Source organism: Neopsephotus bourkii, unplaced genomic scaffold (genome assembly GCF_033783945.1).
Source record: "Neopsephotus bourkii isolate Nb327-2 ecotype Australia unplaced genomic scaffold, CSIRO-AGI_Nbou_v1 NB_1037, whole genome shotgun sequence".
NCBI classification, from domain to species: domain Eukaryota; kingdom Metazoa; phylum Chordata; class Aves; order Psittaciformes; family Psittacidae; genus Neopsephotus; species Neopsephotus bourkii.
The window spans coordinates 757,543-784,035 of NW_026901526.1; the positions used below are offsets into that span (position 1 = coordinate 757,543).

At 43.1% G+C, this 26,493-nt stretch overlaps 1 long non-coding RNA gene across 1 annotated transcript; it reads left to right on the forward strand.

Moving 5' to 3' along the window:
* The first annotated feature begins 5,490 nt into the window (after positions 1–5,490).
* Positions 5,491–26,493, forward strand: LOC133216324 (uncharacterized). The gene is made up of 3 exons (XR_009726618.1): positions 5,491–6,060; positions 17,875–17,991; positions 26,418–26,493. It is a non-coding gene; the product is annotated as an uncharacterized LOC133216324 (long non-coding RNA).

The following is a 26,493-nucleotide window of genomic DNA, read 5'->3' on the forward strand; positions in this document are numbered from 1 at the left end:
CAATAGCAAGAAAGGGAAGAAAATTAGTTTGGGTTATTTTCCTCTCAGTCTTCTCCCCTCCTGTGCCTAGAGATTGCAATTAAAACAAAAGCCCAATTGCCCAAGAAACAAAACAGAAATTCAAGGGCAGCCTAACTATCAGCCTCATCTTGTTTTCCTTTGGTCTTCTCCTTGGAGAGTTACAGCGACTGGACAATGCAGGCAGCAGTGCCAAGCTGGGGATTCGAATAACAGCATGCACCTCTCACAAGGAAAACATGGAAGCTGCGCATTCATTGCTCCTTGTGACGGCCGCATGTCCCCTCGGAGGTGCAGAGGGACAGAGGTTGTGTGCAGGGACCTGCAGGAAGCAGGATTTGATGTCCCAGGCAGCGGTCCGCTTGACAAGGCTGCCAGACTAACATTTCTCAGTGGTACAGGACCCTCCTCCCTCAGCTATGCAATGTCAGGCTTTGGCACCTGCGGCGTACCTCCGTACTGCTCTGCAATGACAGCCAGGCTCTCTCAAGTGTCACCAGTGATCCAGTCCCCAATTAACGGTGCGGGTTTGTGGGTTTCTGATGCTATTCTTAAAGCTCCTGCAGGCTGCTGCAGCCTACAAGCCACGGATCATTTCTGCCTTGCAAGGCTCAAAGGAAAGGAAGGGAAAAGGGCTAGGAAGTAAAAGCTATGGTTTCATTATTCCATGCTAGCAGGATAACAGAATACATTTCCTTTAGTACTAAAATGTGTCATTTGAGCAAAGATCCTGCTGTCTGATCAAGCTCTCCATTAGTTATTTTTGCATGTGCATGCACAAATCCAGCAACTAAGCTTACAGCACTGCTGCATATTGGAAACCAGAAAATGCTGCAGGGTGTTTCTAAAGAATAGCAATTTGGAGGTTGTGGGTGGTTTGTGGGTGTAATAAAAAAGGCTTCATACCGAGGCATGTGAATTAAGCTTCTCTTTAGGCTGCTTACAGTCTCTATCAAGATTGTTAAGAACCTGATTCTGCCATCCTTACCCTCACCTGGTAGCATTTCCTCCTGTGAGCAATTTCATCTAAGTGCCACCCGTTCTATCACGGGCCCTAACACAGAGGCTGAGAATTCAGCGCAGCTGAACACAAGTGGAAAAACACTGAGCTTTACTGTACTTACTGATGCTCCCTGTGTTTTTAGCAGCTCCTGAAAGCTGAGATCAGTTGGTCACCAAACCGTGGCACACAGGGGACATGTTGTCATCCCTCCATATTGCCCACCACGCTCACCACTTTGCTCTCCCTCACACAGCTCACCCAGAGGCTCCAAGACCACCACTGTCACCATCAACAGAGTGCAAACCATGCAGTTACCCTGTGGACACTTGCCATCTTATGCTGTCCCACTCTGTACCATGCTGGAGCATTGGCTCAATGCCCTGCAACCCCTGGGGTCTTTCTCCCTCTGTCACCCATGGTGGTCAGCCACAGCCACCACCACCTCAGGATCTTCAGTATCTCTTATCTTCCTGATTGGGTTTTTGTTTTGTTTCATTCTGGGGGGGGTCTCAGTTGGGTTGGGGTGGTTGTTTTGCAAAACTCCCTCCTTTTCCACCTGAGGCTCCTTGTTCTTGCTTGGCTTGAGGGACACCTGGGGAGGCAAACTTCTGCCAAGCTGATGGCTTGTGCCTTGTGGTCAGCCAGCCCTGTCGTACAGGCAGCTGACTCCAGCCTTGCCTAATCTGGTTGATCAGTTACTGCGGAGTTAAAAAAACCCCACCAGTCCTTGTGCTCCCTTGAGCTGAAGTTTTGCCTGCTTTTAACTGCAGTAATAGCAAGCTTTATAGCCTCAGGGCTCCCACTATGCATCAGTGCTGGAGCAGCACAGAAGCCTGAACCGTTATTCCAAGAGCACGCCTAGCAAGTTCCCCAGGTCATTTATAGCCCTTATTTTGCTAATGGAAAGTTAATCATTGGCTTGAAACTGTGCAGAAATGTTAAGGGAAAGAATCACAAGATCACAGGAAGAACTCTAATGTGTTTCCTACTACGTCCCTTTCATTTGCCTGTGCAGTTCACAGCTCTAAATACCTTGGGGTGAAATGTGTCTGAGCATTTCAACAACTAGCAAATATTAACTACCTCAGAGCAGGCTCAAACAAGCAGGATGAGGGGGGGTGCCTTTGTGCTGCAGCCTGCAAAGTCAGGAACACAAGGTCTGTGGAAATAGCAACTTTTACATTCTGCCCTTCATGTCTGTAATCCTGTGGAAGACCAGCATGGAATGGAGTAATGCCACAAAAGCACTCACAACACCTAAGGACCCTTCAGTGCTTGACAAACGTTACTTCATTAAGCTTTCTGATGCCCTTCCGAGGTAGTTCTGGCATTGTTATTCCTTCCTGCTTTCAGAAATAGGGAACTCTGGGATTCTCAGTGAGCAACACAGAGCAATTTGACTTGTGACATCCCTCTCTGGACTTCTGACCTGTGGTGTAAAGGAGCCTACCTTCATCCTCTAGCTAAGAAAGCTAAAGATGCTGCTATCTGAGCTGCTTGCAAGGGGTGGGTGGGGGAGTAAAAGAGCATGTGTTCAATAATGTTGAACGTTTTTCTCTCTGAAATCTACTTTTCCTGCTCAGAAGCAATATTGTGTTGATTGCTCTTCAGAAGCAAACACAATAACGTGAATGGCAACCTCTGTGTGAGGAAGCTGAGCAGGTAGGATTACTTACAGGTATGCTCTTTATTATTTCCTTTTGACCCTTCCCACGGGAACAGTGGACGGGATGGATTTCACCAATATATACTGATTTTAGTGACCTGTTTGGTCAAAGGAAATATGAAAACAAATCTGCAAAGACTTGAAATGTCCTTTTTGGTAAACCAATGGAACTAGACCTGTGGATCACACCTGATAATGCGTTTGTCTTGCAGTAAAAAGCAAAGTCTCTTTTTTCCCAAGCAGTATTTTTTAACCAGGAATGACATGCAGCTGGCTAAAAATACATATGGCAAAGAGAAAGAAAAGTAAAATTCTGGTGTTTATACAGAATGAGCAAGTGGAGAGTGGAGAACTGCTACATGCCTGTTATAATTTATCTGTGATGTTAGGGGCTTTTTGGGTGTTTTTAGAGAATATAATCTGGCCACCCATAGAGAACAAACTCAAACCATGGCAGGCGGGCTTGTTTGCCTCACAGCAATGCAGCTGTGCTCTTTAAGGAGCAGCATCCCACAGGAATATAGCCTGCAAAGCAAAACAGACTGGTCTTTTTCTTTCTTCAGATTTGAACTGCTTGAACACGTAGGGGGAAGAACAATATAGGAAGAAGTGTGCTAGAGACAGGGTACTGCACACCGCTCTTCAACATCCAGAGCCATGGGTTAGTGTATGACAGGCTGCAGGTGGAGATGCTCCAGCCTACAGCATCCCTGTGCCACCATTGCAGCCCCTGTTTGTAATCATACCCCTGCTCTCAACTTTCTCTGGTACATGTCCATTGAGATGTTTGTAAGTGACACAGCACAGCCTCTGTGTCTTTGCCAGCTGTCCCTTCTTCAGGCAACCAGTTTTCTATCTACAGCATACAATATGGAAGAGTTGCTTCACTATATTTGCATTTCAGCTTGCTTGCTTTACTGATTTAGTATAAATTACACTGATTTCTAGCAAACCCAAATGCTTACAAAATTAATGAGGCAAGAAAAGAGCACTATATATAAATGCCAGGGAGCAACCTGCGCTTCTGCCATTTATGGTTGTATTTCACTGTATTATGAAAGCTCCTGTTGAGGTACAAACTTCTCCATGCTGTACAAGTTTTAAGACCCTAATAAAAATAAGATTGAATACAGTGGGCAAGAACTAGACACTTAAACAAACTGAAACGAAGCACATACGTAGTCTCAAAAGAGTAATTATCTACTCTGTGCTGCTGTGCTCCTGTCTCTTTGGTGAATCATGCAAGGTGGCATGAGAGCAATTGTCTTACTCTCTTGCTGGATTTCATGGCAGCCTCCCCAGATAAGACTTTAAAGAAACAATTAATGGGAAGTTTTTCCCTGTGAAGGCTTTATTTGCTGCTGAACACCAGGCCTTGTCACTGTTCTGTCAATGGAGCCTCTCCCAGGGCATGATGCTGTGGTTAGGTGCAGGCTCACAGGCCACTGCCCATGTCCTGAGCCAGACAGAGTGGAGCCAGCTGCAGTTCAAAAGCTGCATTAGCTTGGATCCCAGCCCTATAAAGTACCTGATTTGTTGGCCAGCTGTTTTTCAGGATCACAACTAGTTTCCTTATGTGGTCTAAGGGTTTGAAGGTAGTTCCTTGTACTTTAGTGCTCTGTGTAACTGCAACAATTGCTCCTGGAGAACGTCGGTGTCTTTCTGCAACACATCTTCTGTTGTTCAAGCTCTGATGAAGACAGATGTCTACAATCCATTCTGCCTGTACAAAACATTGATAAACACATTAAGTACCTGCTGGTTCATTCCTGTCAGTAGCAGCCAGCTTCTGCTAGGGACCAGCCTGACCAACACTGCATAACATACTCTTTCCATAGGTCATGAATCAGACCTATGTTAAGGGAGCTTTTATCTTGGACCTAAACAGTAAATGACTTCCCTCATTTCTAAGATCAATACAAAATCATGATTATGACTCCAGAAACCATTTATCTGGCTGAGACATACCAAAACCTACAAGTGGTACAAATCCACACCACCCTCTCATAAGAGCTCCCTAAGAAGTACGCAGCTCAGATGTGCTGGCCCTGGGTTACCTGACTCGCCAAGAATGGGGAAATACCTCTTGGTTCATAGCTTTAGCTCTTGGTTTTCTTTCAGCTGTTGCGGTGCTGGATAAAGAGGCTGCTGCCCTTCACATGCCATGACTGCCACCTCTAACTCACCAGTGCAAGGCATCAGGTGGGTCCTCCTGGACCTCTTTCCATCCAAAGGACCTGAAGTATCAAGAGCTGCTGAGCAGAGTGGTCAGCTGGTTGTAACTGAGAAATAGTGAGAAGCTACTGCTGTGGGAGGGCTTTGGCGTTGGAGAACACATCTGTGATGGGAGATCCCAACCTATATGGATGCACAAGATACAGCTGGTGTTTATGGGACTGTGGTTTTCAGCTGAGAAATGCACCAGGTCCAAGGTAGCTCTTTGCACTCTGCTTCACTGTTGGTAAAAAGATTCTTGGATCAAGCAAGGCTTGGGTCTAAAGAAACCTGGTCTTACAAACCGTAGCTACTTCTAAATTATGTCCTCCCCATCTCAGCTTTCTAGAGGTTTTTGTCTTCTGTTTTATGGTAAAGTGTCAATGTTACTGCACAGTAGGTGCACCTATCTTCGAGTTCAAGTCATTCTTGTCTCATAATTACATCCCAGAGGAAATGTTAAGCATACTAGAGACAAACACAAGAGAACAGTCACTCGTCCAGGTCTGCCATGCGCTCTGACAGAAAGAGGCCTCTGTGGGTGCTCAGTCACCCCAGAGCCCAGTTGTCCCTCTGATCTGATCACAGCTTCCAGCCCTCCTGCTTGAAGACACCTGACCATGTTTCTGGCACATGCAACAAGCACATAGGGAGACCGGTGCTCTACGCTGAGACTAGGTAGTTATGGTACACAGATAGATGAGCTGCTCAAATGCTCCCAGAGGTTTCCTGCAGATGTTTTGCTAATGTCTGACCTGCTGCCTGGGTTCAGATGGGAGGAAATGGTTGCAAACGCAGGTGGTGGTTGCTGAATCAGCCTTCCTTGGACTTAGATCATGAGAGGAAATGTTCAGCTCTTCCAGCAAATCTATGCCCAGGTGTCCTTCTGCAGTAGAGAACCATTAATTGCTCAACTAGGGAGGTGTTAATTGCTATGTTGTTACAGCTGCAGCTGACTATTTCAGCCTGTAGTCAAACTGTCCCATGGTGCCTTCTGCCCCTAAGAAGGCTTTTAGGGTCTATGCAGCTTGTTACAATGCAGAAACTTTTTCCATGGCAAAAAAAAATCCATCACAACTACCAGCAGGACAGAAAGGAAGTGAATGCCCATTTAGGTTTGCTGATTTGGTTTGGCATGAGGCAGTTAGCCACCCAGAAGGTAAGTGCACCATGGTGGAGTGAGCTGCACAGATGCCTTGTGAGTCTGTATCATAGCTTAAAGGATGCATCCCTCAGCTTTCTCAGCTATTTTTCAGCCTTGTTGTTTAAAGATTCTTACAGTAATGGGCTGTTATGAGGTTGAACACATGCATAGGGCTTGCTGATCGGCCCCGCAGTCCCAGTGTCCTCTGACTGCCAAGCAACCTGCAAGTTCTGCTTTTGGCATGTTTTCCTTTCCCCTCCACTGTGACTGGAAAGCTGTAATGAGCAGTGCATATCTGAAGTGTTCATTTTGGCCTAATGGTTTCTTAATCCTTAGCAGGCAGGGAGTGGGGGTGGCATGCTGGTGTTATATGAGCAGCAGACAGCTCTGCCCTCAATACCTCAAGGTGCTCTAAATTAATGCTGATAAAGCTGGCAGCCTATGTTAATCCTCAACTAAATGCATGAAAACTGATTAATAAAACAAAGCTTCAAGCTCCAGCATTTCCTGCATTCAGGTCACTGACCTTATTTTAAGAAACAGAGTTTTGTGCTTGTGCATGGTTCCTATTCCTGAAGTGGGGAGGCAGAAGCAATAACCAGGGGAACATCCTGGTCTCTGGTGTGGCATGGCTAATCCCAAATTCTTGCCCCCTGTATTTGCCATTACATATCCTTTTTACTAAATCCTTCATTCATGTCTTATTTAATGTTTCCTGATGTTTCGTACTAATGTTCTCATTATTTAGTAGTGACAAAAGAACATATTTTGTTTCCAGGAGAGCAAAAGCCTTATTTTCTAACTATGTTTATCTCACTTGGGAGTTTATTCTAAATGCACTGCTATTAAGACTGCATAAATTTAAGCCAGGAGTGGTTTATTGCATGCTTAAAGTGTATCTCTAATTCGTTTATACTTGTGATTTGGGCAGGAGGTAAAATGCATGTTACTTCTGGATACAATCCAAGGGCTTAGCTCTATCTAGTTCAGCTGAAGTTAATGAAATATTTCAGTCCAAGGAGCAAGACCTCTGCCTTAAGGAACTGCCCTCAATGTGAAGGCAATGGGAGTTCTTTCATTAATGTTTTCAGGGTGTCAGACTGAGAGGCAGGGGTGGCAGTGTCTTGCTGCTGCTGCTGCTGTGGTCTTACTCCCACAGAACAGTGAGGAAACAATAAACAGCTATAGGTTTGCTGTGTTGCAAGGCCAGCATGTTCATTACATACCCCTTAAGAACTACCCTCATGTTTGACTGCATTGCTGTGATTAAGCTGCAAAGAATTCTGGGATACCACCAACCTCAGTGCTGGGGTTTGCCTTTATCCTTTTAAAACAGCTGCTGTTATTACCATGTTCTTTTCCAGGACAAATTTGGTCAAAAGATTGCAGGCTGCTGTCTCATCCCAAACAATTCAAGTTTGTAACCCATCAACATTGGCTCCCTCCATCCATCCCTTGGCTCTTGCCTGTGCCTGTCTCAGGGCCAACTGGAGCTTCCGAGCAGATGTGGCACAAGGGACTCTCCAAGGGTTAAATGCAGGAATTTGCTGGCCAGAACTTTATCAGCTGAAGGCCAAGCCTGCCTTTATAAGTTGTTCCCTCAGCAGAGATGCTCTACTTTCTCCTGAAGGCATGCATTATCCTTGAGCCAGTCGAGCATGGGAATTCACAGCCGTTTTCTTCAGCCTTCACAGGGAACTGTGAGCTGCAATTTGGATTCTCTGCAAAGCCCTCTGAGTACAAAGCCTCACACCAATGGCTAATGCTCACTGCTCACTCCTGCTGCAGACTGACGGGTATATTTGCAAGGCACAGAAAGCATTCATCTCCTATGCAGCTTACAGACACCACTTAGCATCCTGGGCTTTGACTTCCATGAGCATTCTTGCTTCAGTGCAAAACCTGTGACAGAAAATTGGATTTCACTGAAGTCTGAGGTGTTCAAAGCACTCATTGCTTCTGTCTCACTTGAAAAACAGCTCTCTCTCAGCCCCAAGATATGTTATTATCCTTCCCCTGTCACTTCCCCCAAGTTCAGCTACAATAGGAATAAAATTCAGTGGAAGTTGCAAGCACCAGATCATCTTTGTCAAAGATGGCAACAAATCATTATGGAGCAAGTTATATTTAATCAGAGTTTTTCAGAGACTCACAGGCTGGCTTTTCTGCCCCTCTTCTCTCTCTAAAGTAAAATGAAGCTAATTTCAAAACTGGAGGAGTTTTTGCTTAATCTAGTTTTGACAGGGCAGCCTGAGCTAAAACAAAGCTGTGCTGTCCTTTGCTCAGATACAGGAAATTGAGAAACCCAAGGGGTCTGCAAGGGAGCGAGGACATCTCCATCCGATGCTGCACAGAGCTTGCACCACAACCTCCTTGGGCGCTGGAGTGCTGTTGTTCATGGGGACCAGTGTGCAGCCACTTGAGAAAGCTGTGGTGCATCTTGTGTTGCTCTGTCAGAAGTAAAATCTAAATTAAGATGGAGGAGGTGGTGGGTTTCTAGCCGAGGAGAGGAACGTAACCAGCAAGGCTCTGTAGAAGGATTGTAGGACTTGCCAGACGCTTCTTTTTTAAACCTAGAAAATCTGAAAAGCAAATTAATGTGCTCTTTGAGTCATTCTGTGAAACCTGTAGCAAGCTGTGAAATTTTACTCAACGGCTAAACTTCTGTGTAAGTTGTTTGGGTTATTTTTTTCCCATAGAGACAGGATGGAAAAGAGAGTGCAGGAAGCTACGAACTGGGAAGGGCTAATGCTGAAAGAGGAAATCTCTGCCAGAGTTGCATTTCAGTGGAAAATGATGAAAAGTTTCAGTCCCAAAGTTTAAGTGGGTGCGGGCACGTGATGCAGCAGTTTTGCATTGGGAAGCTATGTGGGCTGATGAAGGTTGTCATACAGTACTAACACCTGATACAAGGGGTACAATGATAAGGACATACAATTCTCTGTGTGTGCTGCATCCTCTGGGAAAACCAGGGCAGTGTAGAAAGGGGCTGTGGGTAGAGAAAAATTAGCTGATTCATGAGTGGGTTTTCTCTGGCTTATGTTATTTTAGATCAAATCACCACTATAATATTTGGTCTATTTTATCAGATTAAAATTTTACATGTCACGATAAGACTTCTGTTAGCATGAGAAACCAGGGGCATGGCACTGAGTCCCAGTGAAATATCTCCTGTGTTTTCTTGGGATATCAAAACAGGGACCAGAACTAGCCCCTAATCCTTTGCTGGTTCCTTACATCCTCTGTGTCTTTACATCCTCCTTTGCTTTCAGGAAACCAGGCTTATCTGAGGCCACTCAAGGTAGAGCTCTCAACTGACAAGCTGCCCTCATTTTGTAATTTCTTTCCTTCCCCCAAATCCTTCTTCTACTTTAAATTCACCGCAGGACCAAAGAAACCTCATGTTCTTCACAAACACTTTGTGTGCTTGTTTTGGGGCTAGCACTGACAGCAAGTCTGCATCTTCAAATCTTCCCATGGGGCCTGGATGCTATTGTAGGGGAATCTGTGTTACTCAGGCTCCAAAATACCCCAGCCCCAGACCTCCACGTCTTTTTAGGAAATAAAATTGCTTTCAGGGAATAAAAAAATACTCTTTGCTACTGAAAAGACAAAGTCACATCATCTGTGCTCAGGGGAAATTTGTCCTCTCAGATCAGCATGCCAGATTGCATCTCACATTTGGGAGCAGCTCAAACACATGGGAGCAGGGTGGGTAACTCTTTTCCATGCAGCTCACATGCAACCCTAAAATGCTGGTGTTAGTGTGGCAAGCCAGTAATTGAACCCTTGAAGTTTAAGCTGAGTAAGAATTCAGCAACCCTAGTGACTATCTGAAATGTTTGAGCTGGTCAGATTAATCTGGTATTTTAACCTCCAGACCCCCAAGTTCATGCATGGGTTTTCTAGTACTCATTATGTCCTATACTGACTGAACACAGCAAATGCACAAAGCCCAGCTATTTTGCTGTGACAGAGCCACAGATATCTGAGATGAAGCAAGACTTGTTCTGTATTTTTATGTAAGTAAAATCCAAATCTAGTTTAAAACAAAACAAAAGCCAAACAAACAAGCAAAAAGAGCAAGGGCTGGAGAATGCCTGTTGTTTGTCCCATTATACTTGTTACTCTGCCTTCCTCCCTTCCTCCATGACATCCACAGGAGTCCAGCTCCTATTCCAGGGGCACAGCAAATCTTTCCTGGCATGATACAGAAACATAGTATCACAGAATTCCTTAAGCCAGATGAAACTGGTTCAGTTTTAAATAAGTCTGAGGAATAATGCTGCTCAGTTAACATAAAAAACTTTTTTACTATCAATAGCATTGTCCCTTTCTTGTACATCATTGTAGTATTTTTGTGCTGTGTGTGAGTCTCACCCTTACATATGGAAAAAAAGGAATTCTTGTAGTAAAAAATGTATCCTATTCCACTTGCATCCTTCAACTTGCTCTAGTAGAAAGTATTAATGTCATGAACATTATATACTGTGGAGTTCAGCCACGTGAGTGGAGGTAATTTGGTACAGCATACCGATAGCCATGCTAGAGGCTGCTGAGAACCCAAGGGTTAAAGGATGCTTTTCCTCTGACATCTCTTCTGGAAGGGCCCTCAGGTTACACAGGGGCTAGAAAGGAGAAGGGCTTCCCTGTGTAGTTTCATGAGAACCCTAACCCTTTCCCAGGGGTGTGGGAAGAAAACATACCTGTATTTTGGGCACCACCAATGTAGTATGAAACTATTGTTTGCTGTTTGCCTCACATCAGGACTGTGAACCAGGGTGGCTAAAGGATGGTCATGCCGCTAGATCTGTTACCTTGCCTGTGAGAAAAATAGTGTTTGCTAGGATGGCAGCTGGGGGAGGGAATACCTGCAAGCCTTGCACCTAAATCACTTCAGACTTCAGCTTTAATCACTCCTCTAAGGGTCTAAGTAGGAAGTTGAAACAGCTGGAGCCACAGTTCCAGTGGTGTTCCTGAAGGTGATTAGTCTCTCATTTGCAGAATTTTTAAAATGCCTATGCATCTCCTGTGATAATTCAAAAATGTAGCCATGGTGTCCATTACAGACAGAGGGAAACACACATCTTTTTCCAAAAACCCAGCTGAGCCCGAAATCAGAGCAACCAATGCAGCAAGGTTTGCATTTGAGGGGAAAAAAAGGCATAATTATTGTAAGAAAATACTGCCTTGGTACCACTCTCTTCCTCTGGGAAATTCAGCATGTGAAAGGCCCTGGAGCCGCTCTTGTGCAGGGGAGTTGCTGCCATGATGATGAGTTATGGCTTGTGGGGAAACAAGTCCAAGAAAGAAGTCTTCAAATAACCTTGAGTCTTGTGTGGAGAAAAACAAAAGCAGCCTCAGGTATTTCTGTGGAAAAAAAAAAAAAAAGGGATGGAAATGCAGTTATAGAGAGGGTGGGAGCTGGGGGATACGAGAGCTATGAAATGCATTTATTTCAATCTTGTGAAGTACCACAGCATATCGAAGCACTTCACTGAAAATCAGGAGAGATGGATTTTGACACAAATGTGTCTTCCGAATCAGCTAGATGCGCGTCTCCCTGCCAAGATTATTCATAGGTGAACTTTGAGAAGTGCTAGCCTCATCAAAATGAAAAACCAGATCACTTCTTTCCATCTGAGACAAGCTAAGCTCTGAAGGAATATATATTGTTAGGTGCAGGAATATGAGCCTTGATGAGCACATAGGGCTAGGCAGACCTTTGGAGATCAGCTGCTGATTTTCTTTTTTTCTGATAGCCTCAGTAGCTCTGCAAGGAAAATATAATTTTGTGTTACTGAAATATAATAAATATCTCATTTCTTCTTATTTCACACAGGCCTGAACTTTACCAGCTACTGCTGCAAAAAACCCTAGAGTGTTCATAACTGAGAATATAAATGGAATATGAGGTGCCATAATCCCACAGCACACTCAGCTTTTCTTGCATGCAGCGCAGGAAGCTTATCTGGAGTAGAGGCAGAACCTCTCTTCTAGTACCACCAGGTTCCATCATGCTGTTGTAAAGCTAAGTTACCACAAATGAACAAACTACCTGGTTCCTAGCAGTGTCAGGCAACTTTCACCTTGTTATTTTTTTCTCTTCCAGGTTTCCAAATGGGTAATTTCTGAGGTGCTACCACCAAACATAGTCACTGGTCAAAACACTGTTGCACCCCTCAAGCAGTGCAGAGATCTGTATTAGTGGTGCCAAAGACCAGGGAGGAAATGGGGAGGTGGAGATCAAATCAGGAGCTTGAGCACCATCGGCAACTACTTTGGCCTGGGGGAACTGCCACCTAGATAAAAGGAAAGCGTGCTCTACCTTCACCTTTCTGTTATGTCGTGGTTTGGCAAGATTTGTGTTTGTTTGTCTGAATTTACAGTGGTTTATGTTTCTGTGGAAGGATTATAATAGAGAAAAATTAGGAAATAGAGGATTTCCTTTTTGAATTTAGTCCTCAGATTAACAAATGAATATAACCGAAAATTATTTAAGTAGGTTTTCAGTCTGCAAAATATCCCATTTTTTTCCCACAAAAATGCTATGTAGCACTGCCTGAATACTTACATTTGATTCAAAACCCACAAAATTGTGCTCTGATGTGGTGCAGAATAAGGTTGTCTTTGCTCTGATGCCCACATCCAGTGTGGACCCATAAGTAGCTAACATTTACACAAACAGTTGAGCTTCTCAGCTAGCTGTTGCTCATTGAGCAAGCTCTGACCTCCAGCAAGGCTCTCCTGGCCCTCTAACACATGTCCTCCCAGTCAAGCCTGGACCTTAGGTCTGAAGCTTAGGAAGCACTTCAGGCTCTTTCACCAAACGTAAAGAACAGCCGTGTTAGTTTTGGTACCAGCAAACCTCTGTTTCTTTCAAAACCCCATCTAGGAGCAGTGCCCCATAGCTCCTGCCTCTGCTGATGCTCATGGTAAAAAGAAAAACATCTTTCTGTTGACATCAGCGAGGCAAGGAGTGGGCCCAGCTTCATTCACACCCACACGGTATGTTTAATTAGAAACTATTTTCCTCTAGGAGCAGGCATTTGAATTTCTTGAGATGTTGCAGAGAGCTTCAAGAAGGAGTTGCCGAGGGGTGGGGGTGTTTCAGGTAGGAGGAGGCAAATAACAGTTGGGAAAAAGAAATAAAAATTAGGGTTTTGGATCAGGGTGGTTTTGTAATGATCCACAGTCAGAGGCTGTTTTCATCCTCTTCATATTTTTCAGAGGAGTTTTCCATCCCTTCAGGGTAAATTTGACCATAATCCAGCTAAAGCTATTTTCTAACCAGAGTTAACATAGGCAGGATTGTGCTGCGTCAGGGAAGATATCACAGCCATATCATCTGCCTTGTGCTTGCTTTCCTGTAGATGTCCTCTCTAGCCTTCCATGGACTTTTTCCATTGTGTGCTTTCAGTCCTGTTCCCAGGGAAATAGCTATTTATTAGTGTTGTAACGAGCAGGTTTGCACTCAACTTAATTAGCAGACTCCGTGTCCATAGCCTGCTTGCTGCTTGGCCGTCAGGATTTATGAAGGAACCATTAACTGCTTGCCTTGTATGTGCAGTTAAATGGAATTACGGCAGATTACAGCCCATGTGTGACAATTTAATGGCAGTGGCAAAACACAGCTGAAGTCAGAAATTTCATGAGAGCTGTCCTAATTCATGCCCTAATGACATGTTTGTGTTTGTAAATACCCTCTTGGCTTGCGTGATGTGCCAAACACAGAATCAGGGGCTGAAAGCTAGTCTCTGACTACAGGGAGGTTCTGTGCTTTAATAAAAAGCCCCACCTTATTGCAGCCAACAGTATCCAGTCTCTCCATATGTGGAGGCTGCTATTGAGATGACCCTTGAGACGAAGTGTTTTGAAAGCAGCTAGTAATTTTTTGAGAAGTGTGAACGCAGAGTGAAGTGTTTCTTAGGCTGCTCCTTTCCTCTGAGACATATAAAGGAGAAATTGCATTTGGCCTTCCAAAGAAACCATGCATCCTGGCATGTTCATCGCAGGTGGTAGAGCACAGGAGGGATCAGGAGTGCTGACCAAGTGCAAGCACCGCTGTTGGTTAAAGGTGCAAGAGGGACTTGCTGGGAGTTAATAACAGTTTCAAGCCTTCCTATTAGACTCTTCAGAGCAGATAAAGTCAGGCAGCATGTGTGCATAACCATCCCATGGAGAAGGATGGGAAGTTTTAAGCATTTTCTGAAACCTGGTGGTAGGTGAGGCAAGAAGAGCTGGTTTCCTGGTAGATGGGAGCTGCTCAGAGATGCTCTCTGATGGCAGTAGTGGAGAGCCTGGGGGAATAATGAACAGACGGAGACATGCAGTGACTCCCTGAAACATCCAGTGCCCACTGCCTTATTGGATTCTGGCGCAGTCCTTCCTTCTGCTGCTTAATTCATTCTGATTACTTGATAGCTGACTAAAATTGAGTAAAGCTGTCACTACCAGCAGGGAAGATTAAGATATGTTGTACTACTCCTGCTTATTTTCCTTTCAATTTGGAGAATAATGCAGTGCCAAGGCACAGTGGTGCTATGCCTACACTACAGCCCCCTGCTTTGCTGCGGCGGTCCCTTGGCTCTGCTCAGTGGAGTGAAGAGGAGGAGAAATGAGTGGGGTGACACACGGAGTATCTCTGTCCCAGGGGACAGGATGTTCAAACAAGCTGCTGTAGGCAACGCACTGTGTGCAGCTCGTAAAGTGGAAAAATACAGCTTCAGACTCCAGGGTAGAGGTTACCTTAGGAAAGATAATGGTGTTATTTAGCCTCAGGACACCACCTGTGAGATGTTCAATAAGACCAGTGCAGATCTGGGGGAATGGGATGTCACTGGGGATGTCTGGGAGAGCCAGAGAGGATCTTCAGGAGTGTGAATATTTCAAGGGAAAGATGTTCACCTGAAGGCAAATAAAAAGTACAAAACCTTAATTTTGTAAAGAAGAGACTGTGTGAGGGACTGAGCTGGTACCATGTCACTCCGCTGTCTGCAATTGGTTTAGCCCTCTTGTGCTTGATATTATGGTTCTGATTATGAAAAAATGCTAATCTGTTACTGAATACTTTAACAGCTGAGTAGCAGTTGCTAGGCTCTTGCAGTCCTGTCATTTGCTTTGTTTGCTGTCATTGTAAATACTATTGGTTAAGAATTTCATGTTGAAATGTATTTCTTGCACGATCAAACTTTTAGGAAGGGTTTTGTTTTTCCGGAAAGGAAAACGTAAAGGAAATCTTTCATTTGCCGTAGGGTTAGCACAGACTGAAATCTTTATAGCACAGAAACAAAATACTGTATTTTCAGTGAGTTCAACACTGACCAGTACCACCCCCAAAATGCTTTCTGAGTGATGCATGTTGTGTGCCCAATTTCCCCCTGCAGCTCCCAAACTGTGCTGTACCTGCTCATCTTGACAGAAAATGGGGCACATAGAAGGCTGGTTTAGATGTATCCTGAAGTCCCCTGAGTGCCCTTGTTTTCTGGGGAGCCTAGGCAATCTCCCGGTGAGAACTAACCTGCATACATGTCTTTATCTGAAGCTTTAAGTTGCACTGTAGGAAATATATTTCACATGGGAATCTCCATAGTGCTAAAGGGTGCAGAGAAAATGGAAGCCACAACTCGGGGAGGCTCTGTTAGGCCATGCAGAAATACCATTTCACTTTGAAGGTAGCCAAAGTGACATGTTTTGGCTTGCCTCAATATATAAAACTGAAACATTTTGTTTCAGTCAAAATTAACATGTTGGGAAAAATGACAACTTTGCATTAGAATTTGTATTTTAAAGTAATTTTGATCAAACATGGAAATTCCCTTTTGCATAGGAATTCAGTTTTTTTTCTCAGGTGTGACTGTAATTATTGATGATTAGTTTGAGAGACTACATTCTGACAATTGCTACTTTTCTATATCGGTGCTAATTATAGTATGTTTTACAAACAGTAGCAAGCTCACTGTCAGGAAAATAATTTTTAAATGAGGAGAGATTGTTTAGTGCTATTTTCTGGCTGAGAACAGCAACCAGCATGAGAAATAACTGTGGGTTTCTGGCCTGCTCTAATGTTTTCTTCTGGTTTGACCCAGAATTGTCCCTTTCCTCCCAACAACTTATTAAACTGCATTTTTTTATTATGGTTTTGTATAGCTACTGCTTGGGAAAGGGCACTGTCCCTCCATCACAGGGCTTCTGGCACAAGGGGAAGCTCAGTATGATTGCAGCTTTAACATGCAACCATATTACAATATGCATTTTGTCATAAGTAGGCTATTATAGATAGATTTTCTTTCACATTACAGTAAAAATGTCCAGGTTTCAAAGAAACTAAAAAGCAGTGTTAAGGTGATCTGCTGAAATTGTGGCTTGAATAATATTAATTTCCAAGATCACACTGCAAAGATCTACAGGCTCTTTTCATTTTTAGGAACCATATAATAAAGGCTGTAGTAGCTCATTTGCTGAGGAGTGAGTTATGTGTCCCCTGCTGTGGCAGCCTGTGATTAGAGGGAGCTGGGTTTCCTCCTCACACAACCAAGACATCAGATAAAAAGCAGTGTTCCTCCTGTGGAGCAATCTGGTTACTTGCTGTGTAGTATGTTCATGACTAAGTAACCGCTCCTGCTGATGCTGCAGTCCCAGGGGCAACCCCAAATGAAACCCCAGCCAGCAATCAATGTGTGAATCAATGTAACTAATTTTCTTTTACTCTTTTTTATCTTTTTTTTCTTTTGTGCAATGAAAACAAATAATTGGGTGCCATGGACTGCTGCTTGATCCAAGGGCTGTACTTTCTTCCCTTCAATAAAGGTAGCAATGAGTGCTCCTCCTTTTATTTTTTTTCACCAGTTTTTGAGCAGCTCTGTGGGAAGCTCTGAATACTTCAAGCAGTGGCAGGGAATTTATTCTACTGGAAAACTTATTGCTCCTAAGGACTGGAACTGTAACGTTAAATATCACTAAAGCAGCGCTGTGATTTACCCACGACAATTGCAATAGTTAAGTTTTACCCTCCTGCTGATGAGCAAATTCATGCAGAGAAGATAAGGGGCCTCTCTAGGGTGTTTTTGGTAGGGAGCAAAGCTCCAGGGGCAACCCTGCTTTCCCAGAAACAAGCACAAATAGCAGTCTCTAAAGATATTAATAAACAATGAGAAATTCCTCAGTCTGGTGAGATTTACTTGATTTTATTACTGATACTTATTGTGAAAACCTTGATTCAAAGGTTCACTGCTATTATGGGCAAGGAAAAAAGCATGAATACTTCTAAACTGACTCAACATTTGACCAACCTGTCAGTTTCATAGGTCATTATCAAGGGATTCTTAAACCGATTTATAGTCTTGGCTCCTTCAGTGCTTTGAGAACTGGAAAATTCACAAGTTGAAGTGTACTGCTGAAGTTGGCTTGCTGAGTTACTGAACTTTGAGAAAGATGGCAATGGGAGAGAGCACATTGTTTATCATCATCTCACTCAAGGAGTTATGAAGGGGGTTTTATAACAGAAGACAAAATCACAAGTAGGAGTTTAAAATTAGGCATGAAAATGCAGTCATCCTCAAATAGGTTATAAAAATTCAAAATCCGGAGATAATAACCTGAGTGTAGGTTGGGCAGATTCTTCAATCTAAAGAAATTAACATTGTTAGACTGATGAGGGTCCCTCAAAGTAAAATTTCTGAAAAAGCAGGGATGGAGTAAGAAAGGAGGATGGCAGTAAAGCTCAGAGAAAAAGGCCATTTAAGCACCATTTATGTTTGCATATCAGATGACGAATAGAAGATTCATGAGATGGAAATGACTCCTCTTATATGATTTTTCCAAATTCAGAAAACACAGATGAACACAGTAATTGTTCCATGCAAGCAGCAGAGAACAGATGTCAGCCAACTGTCCCAGCTGAGGAACCCAACAGTGCTATTTCCAGATCCAGAAGGAAATGAGAAAGTAAGTCTGAGGAGTAATGGGAAACTTGTATCTGGTAGTTAATTCTTTGAAATATTACTCAGAAGTTTAGTTTTCCATAGATCAGTATCCCAGACATGAGAATTTCCAATCTATTTTGATTCCAGTGGCAGTGAGTTAGTCGACTGCAGGGGTTTTGAAAATCTTCTGTCTGACAGAAGGCAGGTCTAATGATCATTGTATTCATATAGGATGTGGATAATTGTAAGTGAAAATGGGAGTATCTTGTGTCTTGGGTGAATACCCTTCCAACTGACAACTACCATCTCTGTGGTGTACCTCTTCCTTTCTTGAATTTCGTGTAATTTCTATTCTTGACCTCAGCAATGCTGCCCGTGAGAGTTTCATGAAAACCAACACGTTGCTGCAAAAAGCGTTGGGTTTGAATTGTCATACATCTCTGATGAAAAAAAGTAGTTAGAAAATTCTCAAACCAGCTCTCATCTCAAATGTTAATGTCATTTTTCTGTAGAGAAAAAGCTTTTTGGAAGAAGGATTACATTTTTGTTTTACCAGTGTCCTCCAAATGTGCATTTCCAGAGACAGACCCCTTCAAATGAAAATGCTTATTATGAGCCATCAAAGGCTTTATCAGAGATTTTTTTGTGCTGCCTTGATTCAGAGACATGTGGCAATTGCTGGTAGTGCTACACCGACATTCAGACCTTGGCATAGGCGGACCTTAAGATTAAGACCTTAACCACACATCTGAAATTAAGAAATAGAAGGCCTTGAGGACAAACCTCAACTATTTTTCTAGACATAGAGAAGGCAAGGAATTGAGCAACCCTGTACACTATCCTAACTCATACCCTAATGTACTGTTCGTATCTGGCACCAGGTGAAAGAGGATGCTTGCAGATGAGTTGCAAATATCAGGGTTACTGTGGGTAAATTCTCGTGAGAGTTGTGAGCACAGTTTCAAGCCATCACTTCTTGTTCATCCATATTTAGCAGGGTCAAAGGGAAAGCGTGAATTGCAAGATTTGGACATCTGGATGAGACAGGAAAGAAAGGAGAGTGTCTTCACTGGTTCTCCAGCTTTCTCTTGCCCCTTGCTAGCTTTCAGCAAACTCATTTGGCTCAAGTGCTCTTCATTTGAAAGCTGATTTCTTGCAATCATTTTGACTTGTTAGGAATGGGGTGGGACTTAAGCCTATAGACTTTTAAAAAGTAGTTCCTGTTATGAAAAATCTTTTATTCTAGCAGAAAACACTCAAGCTGATAATGAAAATAAACCTGAGAATGTTGACCATATGGACATCCTGCAAGAACTTTGGTATGCAATCCCTGTCACTCAGCTCTGTAATGATTGTGAACTACTGAGAAGAAAGGTGAGCACAAAAAAAGGACGTTACTAAAGACAGCAGCAAAGATTGTTTTGTACAGCTATCACAGGTGGAAACCTGTGTTACCTTCTCACTCGGTTCTGCAGCACCAGGCAGATGAGAGAGCAAAGGAAGTGCATCTCCATACAGTACATGGGAAGCCCACCACCACTTTTGGCGGATCTTGACGTTTTGTTTTGAAAAACAAAACAAAAAAACCCATGCACAACAAGCAACACATTAACTTGGTGTCTTGTAATTCAGAGCACATTTAGACAACAGCCCTAGCAGTTTCCTAAATTCAAAGTACTGTAGTTGCTCACTACGGGGAGTGCTTGGTGCACGGACACTGCTGCAGGTGCACACTCAGGTATGAATGTGCTACTTATATTAAGAACAGCTTGGGGAGAAATGGAAAGATGTTGCTGGGATCAGCACAGTTCTATGGGTAAATGTTGAAGTTCTGAGTGAAAAAACATGATGTTTTAGTTGCTTTTCCTCTTTCTGTTCCATCCTCAGCCTTGAATCTGTCTTTAATGATGGTGTCTCAGTATAACAGACAGTGAGTAGGGGTTAATGGGCTTGGTATTTTAGAATTGTAACATGGAGATCGAAAATCTAAACATTAGTCAATATTACAGGATAAATTGAAGAATTTTTAATTGCTTTTGGTTAAGATGTGTATCAGTCACCAGGGGACACTACTAGTTGTTTAAACTTAATTTTTACATGGAGGCAGAAGTACAGACTGAATGGAGAGTGGAACAGATTAAAAAATATTTAGATAAGATGGATGTACTCTAGTCAGCAGGGTCTGATGGAATTCACCCCAGAGTACTTAAGGCACTGCCTGAAGCAATCACTAAGCCATTAGTGATTATCTTTAAGAACTCACAGAGGAGAGAGGAGGTCCCTGCAGACAAGAGAAGGGCAAACACAGTATATTATATTTTAAAGAGGGGAAGAGAAGGACCCAGGGAATTGCAGACCTGTCGATCTAACTTAGGTCCTTAAAAGATACAGGAACAAATCATTAAACAATCAATTTGCAAGTAGCCAGCTGATATGGTGAAGGGGGTGGGGGGGAAGGGAGGAGGAAAAGAAAAACATAGGCTTGTCAAGAACAGTTGATGTCAAATCAATCTAATTTCCTTCTTTGTGACTGTAGCATGTCTAGTGAATAAAGAGGAAGCAGCAAATGCAATAGTGCTTGATTTTTAGTAACACTTTTTGACATCTATGACAGGCTAAAGAATATGGTATAGATATAATTACGATGGGGTAGGTGCGTAGCCTGTTGAAAAATAGCTCTGCAGCAACAGCTAGTGCTGGATCACTGTCAGGGAGGGTATTTTGAGTAGGTCATACAAGACGGTTTGTCTTGTACCCAGTTCTATTAAGTACTTTTTATTGACAACTGAACAACAAGCGAACAAATCCAGCCAGTGGATGACACAATTAGGAGGTGCTGTGAGTCCTAGAAGGTCAGGATCTCAATTTGAAACAAGTCTTCACAGCTTGGAGAAATGACTCCCAAATGTTTAAACGAAATTCCATCAAGAACAGTCCAAAGTACTGTGCCTGGAAAAGAGAGACAGACACTTTGGTGGTGGGGGGAGAAGGTAAGGTGGAATAACCAGGCAGCAGCATGTTTGTAAAAGACTTGAGTATTGCAGGGAACAATTAATTCAATGTTCTGGGTTATAGGAACAAGAGCATCATCCTTGAGGCACTGCTCACAATTATTTTCCTTTCTTGGCTTCACCTATGGTACCGCATGCAGTGTGCCAGAGTGCCACCTTTTCCTGCAGATGAAGACAAAGCAGAGAAAATCCAGGGGAAAGTCAGAATGTAGGGCACCAGAAAGCACAAACTGTGAGGAGATGCTGAGAGAATTGGGTTTGTTTGTTTGTTTGTTTCAGGAAAGCAAAGGCTAAGAGAGTAACATGGCAGCAGATGTCCAGTGTAGAGGTGAGGGCTGTGAATGAGACAGTGAGCAGTTGTTCTCTTTGGATGTGGAGAGGATAAAAAGCAGAAATTATCTTGATTCAGCACTTAATGTCAGGGTGAGAAGAGCTGGCACAGTCATGCAAGGAGGCTCGTTGCTGTTTGGTTTTGAGTTTCTTAGTTTGTTTTCTTCCCCTTAAGACAAGCCAGGCAGTGCTGTTGGGAACCTCAGGCTCCGTGTCAGTGGGGAACTCATGCCATGAGTTCCTCACAGCCACACATTTCTACTCAGGGATAAAAAGAAATAATGTAAAAATGTCCTTATTGCTCAAGTTTCCATTTTAACATTGCTTTGACAATATGCCAGAAATTGTTTGATTTGATGGTCTTGCATTGCTCACCATGAAAATGTCAACATTTATTCTCTGTTACCATTCTCTGTATTGAAGATACTGCAGTATTTTAGTTCATAATAAGCCAGCTGGTCCATTACACATGCTCTCTTTATGAACATCAATTACTGCCTGCTTTAGACTCTCCTTCTTTCTCCATGGCAGCATCACTCCAAACCTTATTTTGTGGAAGATAAGAGACAAAACAGGCTTATATAAATATTAATTGAGAATGTTGTGAAAAGAGATTATCTGAGAATCTGTCCCTTGGAGAGAGCAGCAGAGCAGACTGTTGCATTAAAAACATCTTAATGCAGCTTTCCAGCAGAACACAGACACCCCTTAAATACTCTGCATAATCAGATCCAGACATGGGCAAAAACCCAAGGCTTTCTTGTTGTGTTGCTGTCAAGGGTACAGCTCCTGATTTCAGTAGTTGGGGTTCTGCTAGCCCCTGCTAGCATCTCCCCAAAATCAACAGGCACTATGGGCCCCAGACCCTACAATCCAGACATGCTGTGCCAACAGTGTTGCCCTGCTGCCTTCTTAGGGGCATGTGGCTTACCCTACAAGTTGGTGACTATTTTTCCTAATGCTATCACCTATTGCAACCCAGCCTGTCCCTTCTTTAAATCGTACATAGTCTACCCCATCGCTGCAAGAAGTCATTGATTATAGGGTGTGTTAGCAATAATCCCACAGTTAATGTCTGCTGGTTTGTTAGAGAAGTGAACACCCTCAGCTTTGCTTTCAGCTATTAATTAACCAACCAGTCATTAACTGCTGCTAACAATTGATTTACAGGGAATTATTGCTTAAATAGCAGGAGGTATTTAAGAGGAAAATAAATTAAAACAAAGAACTGCTGGATCCTTGGGCACAAAAAAGGACTTCTTGTAATACAGAGCATAGCTGCTACAGCACTGTAATTACAGAGTGATAAACAGTCATTGGGAAGTACGTTCCTTTCTAGAGACAATGACATTATGTCTCCTGGAAAGAGTCCCTTTGTCTGCACTAATTGAATGATCTGAAATGAATGATGTTATCAGAAACCTAACCAAGGCAACTAATGTTATATTTATGGGTTATCAAAAACGTTTAATCACAGCTGCGGTCTCTCCAAGATGTGTCATGGACACTGCAGCATCCAAAAATATAATTGAGGGCCAGCACGGCACATTGTCTTAATTATAAAGGAGAATTACAAGTTCTTCCACTGATTCTGCCTCCTTCCAAACTGGCAGAACAAATGAGACCTATTAACCTAAGTGCAAGCGAACACCGCCTCCTAATGACACTTTTTCCTCTTTGTGGACAGAAAGTGAATGAGTGGTTGCATACTATTTTCCCTAGGAAATAGTGACCTAAATCAATTTACAGAGCCTGTGACACGTGAAACCCCACTCACGGCCACTCCTGTTGAATCTGCCCAGGTTTATTCCAACACGGTCAACATCTAGATTGATTAAGCGGGTGTTGCTGAGCAGGTCAAGGTGTATTTGCACTTTCCTGGCCAAATTAAGCCGTGTTTCACTGCCCTCTCCTGGAGCCAATGGCTGCCTGCTCTGCTGCCGTTTAGGCCCTTTTGGTACCCCAGCACTAGCAAAAATGCATTTCATATGAGAGCACAGGGAGAGAACTGCTGCTTTTTCAGACCTGAGGCTGTTGATTTCTCTTGCTGAGAGGCTCTGCATGAGATGGCCAGAGAACAGATGGGAAGGTATCGCTTTAAAAACAGAACCTGTGCTTCAGCTTCTGAGATCGCTTACTTTCATTAGATAGATGTCAGTTTTCCTCCCCACCTGCATTTTTGGGAGTTGTTTTCTTGTAAACACAATGGCAAAAGTATGACCCAGCTCATGTGGAGAGCAGTGCCCATGAGGGAGCAGGGAGGAGGGAGGATAGAGCTCAGGTATAACTGCTGGAGGGGTTTTGCTTGAGGGCAGTTAAGGATACTCAAGTAGACAGTAGCTGAGGACAACACCTTACTTGCTCCAGGAAGAAATGTCACAGCTTTGATCACTTTGAAAAAGGTAATTGGCAAAGCCCTGAGCAAAGTCCTGCTCTTCTGCCTCCCCCCAGCAGCTGTGTCCTAAGCTTTGCCTCTCTCCTTTTCATTTATCTGGATAAACTGAGCTGTGGGGACCTGGAAAACGCCCAGTTTTGAACTTTCAATCAAAATCTCAGGTTTGTATCCAAGGCTCACAAATGCTGCAAAAAGAATTTCCTCAGTCCTGCAATGAATAGCAGACATTTTTGAATAAAACTTTAAACTCCCAAGCTTTCTCTTGTTGGGCTTCAGCTGGTTTGGTAAAGATGTATCTGGTTTGGGTTTAGCATCATTGCAGATATCCTGGAGAGAAGAGTTCATAGTAACCTCTTGCCTTAGCTTCCCTGTCCTTTCATTCATTTACAGCTACAAGAATAATTAACTTTTTGATTATCCGTAAAATAAATAGCTGCATATAAAGGGCTGCAGAGTACCACAGAAATTGAGCAGGAAGTAAGGATTGGGATATTTTGCATTTCTTCACCTTACCATTCCTGCATGGCTGGACCTCAGTATGTTTCTGTACCAGGAGGTGGCACTGATAATCACAGGGATCTGCAGCAGATCTGAACCGAGAACTGGTTGGTAAAACCTCTCTGTTGATATGAAGCATGACTGCAGCTGTGTGAGCCTTCACAACAGTCTGTGTGTCTGTTTTGGCTTTATTTAACCTGCAGAAGAATGGCAGACAGCCTGTCTCTACCCAAAATTCTCAGTTGAGTCTCAAAAAGGAAGTGCAGAAGTCTCATGAATGGTTATAGGATGTCAAAAAATGGGCTGCTAGCAAGGAGAACATCAGTAGTGTGGTCCCTTAACGCATTTATAGTATTTCAGAGCATCATAAAACTGTTATCAAGTGAGAAGTACACAGTCCTCTCAAAATATGCCTGAGAAAGTTCTGGTGCTCCCGGTGAAGGCAGAAGTAATACTGGCATGGTTTTTGGACTGAGAAATCTTTCGTGATGGTTGTGGAGCTAGGGCAAAAAAATAGCCCAAATGCCTTCAGGCGCTGCAGTGCTTGACTTTTAGGTCCCAGAGAGAGAAACCAACATGCCTACGACAGGGCAGGTGCTTTGCACCTTGCAGGGAATCAGTATAAATCAGAGTAGGGAATCTTACTTGAAGTGTTTCGCAGAGTTTAGTCCATGGACTGTTGGTACTCTGTAAGGTGTCAGAAGGTATCCTGTCTAAGAACTGCAGAATTATCCTTAAACATTCATGCAAGGAAAGAAGCAAAAGTGGAGAATAAAAGTAAGTGAACACTCAGGTGTCAGCCTGACTGACTTTTGGTTCTGATGCAAAATATTACAGTAACGCTGCAGAGGGCAGTCCCTGGGAAAAACAATTGGGGTTTTGTTTAAAGACCTGGAATCATTCTTGTTTCCAGGGTGTCCTCTCAGGGCTGTGAGGAAGGCCAGCAGCTGCCTGCATCTCCTGAGGACAGGGCTTTTTGCCCCTCTGTCTTTCAGAGCACAGAAGGCTAGAGTCTTGTCTTGAGAAAACATGAAGGCTGTTTGTGGTAACTCTTGCTTGAAGGCATTTTGGAGATACTGGGAGTAAGTTGTTCAAATCTTCTGGTGCTCTAAGGAATTTTGAAGCCACATTTCTGATCTCCAAAGAGAGTTTTGTAGTTGCCAAGATGTAAGAGCATGAAAAGGGATGTCTTCCCTGAAGCTCACTCCAGAGCTTCCTGAATTTGTTTCCTAAGCCTGATGGAGGCATAAGCATGAGAAGCCAAAATGCAGCAGCTGTGCACATATCCAGATGTGGACTTTTTCTGCACAAAAGCTGCTTCCAGTGCTTGGCTCAGCTCAGGCAGAGTTAGCTGGGAATCTCAAGCATAGCCCTATTTAGGCTTACCCTGGCATGCCTGAGGAGTAAGATGTAACAAGAAAACTAAATAAATTGTGATCTATTGGAGGACTCAGTATTTTTAGACAGTTGATGTGACCACTTTTGGTGGGATATAAAGCCCAGTCACTCTTATTAGACATAGCCTATCCAACTCGAGGTGCAAACTGCCTCAGGATGGGAAGCAAGCAGATTCTCAGTTTTTCTATTTTAGCTCTGTGAGTACGAAGGAGCCGATAAAACTAATAAAGCAATGACTGATTTAGTTTGTCTAGTGGTGGTTGTCTATGGCTGTATCATCAGCTCCTCTCAAAACAGTTACCACGGTAATGAAAAACATCTGTAACGATTTAGAGGTTCTTAAGGACAACAAATGCATAACTTAGTCCAAGAAAGAAGTGATTAGGAAAAGGTCATACTGGATTTACTTCTCTGGAAGCACTATCTCTCCATGCACTTAACCAGAGGCCCTATTCACCTGAACACCTCATCTTTGTTCTTGTATCTGCATCTCCCAAGATCAACAGGGATTGCCTATTCAACACGTTTGCTTCCTTCTTTAACTAGGCTTTGACAAACTCCAAAGAAAATGTCTTGCCTGTGTGAACTGTCAGCACAGTTCACTTTTTATGCAGTAGGAACTGATCTGCTATTTATTTGATGTCATCTTTTTTCTCACATCTAATCAATAGGAATTGATCGCTATTGTTATTAATTCAGCTCAATGAAGTATTGCATGTTTCAAACAATCATATAGCTGATGAGGTAGGTATAACAATTGCTTCGTTTTTTTTCTCTGTTGTTATCTCATTAATGCATATTTTTCTCTAATTACAGCTTTACTTTGGAATTATAAATTCAAGGGACTTGATATAGAGAGAATGATTACCTGCTATGTTGAACAAAAATACTA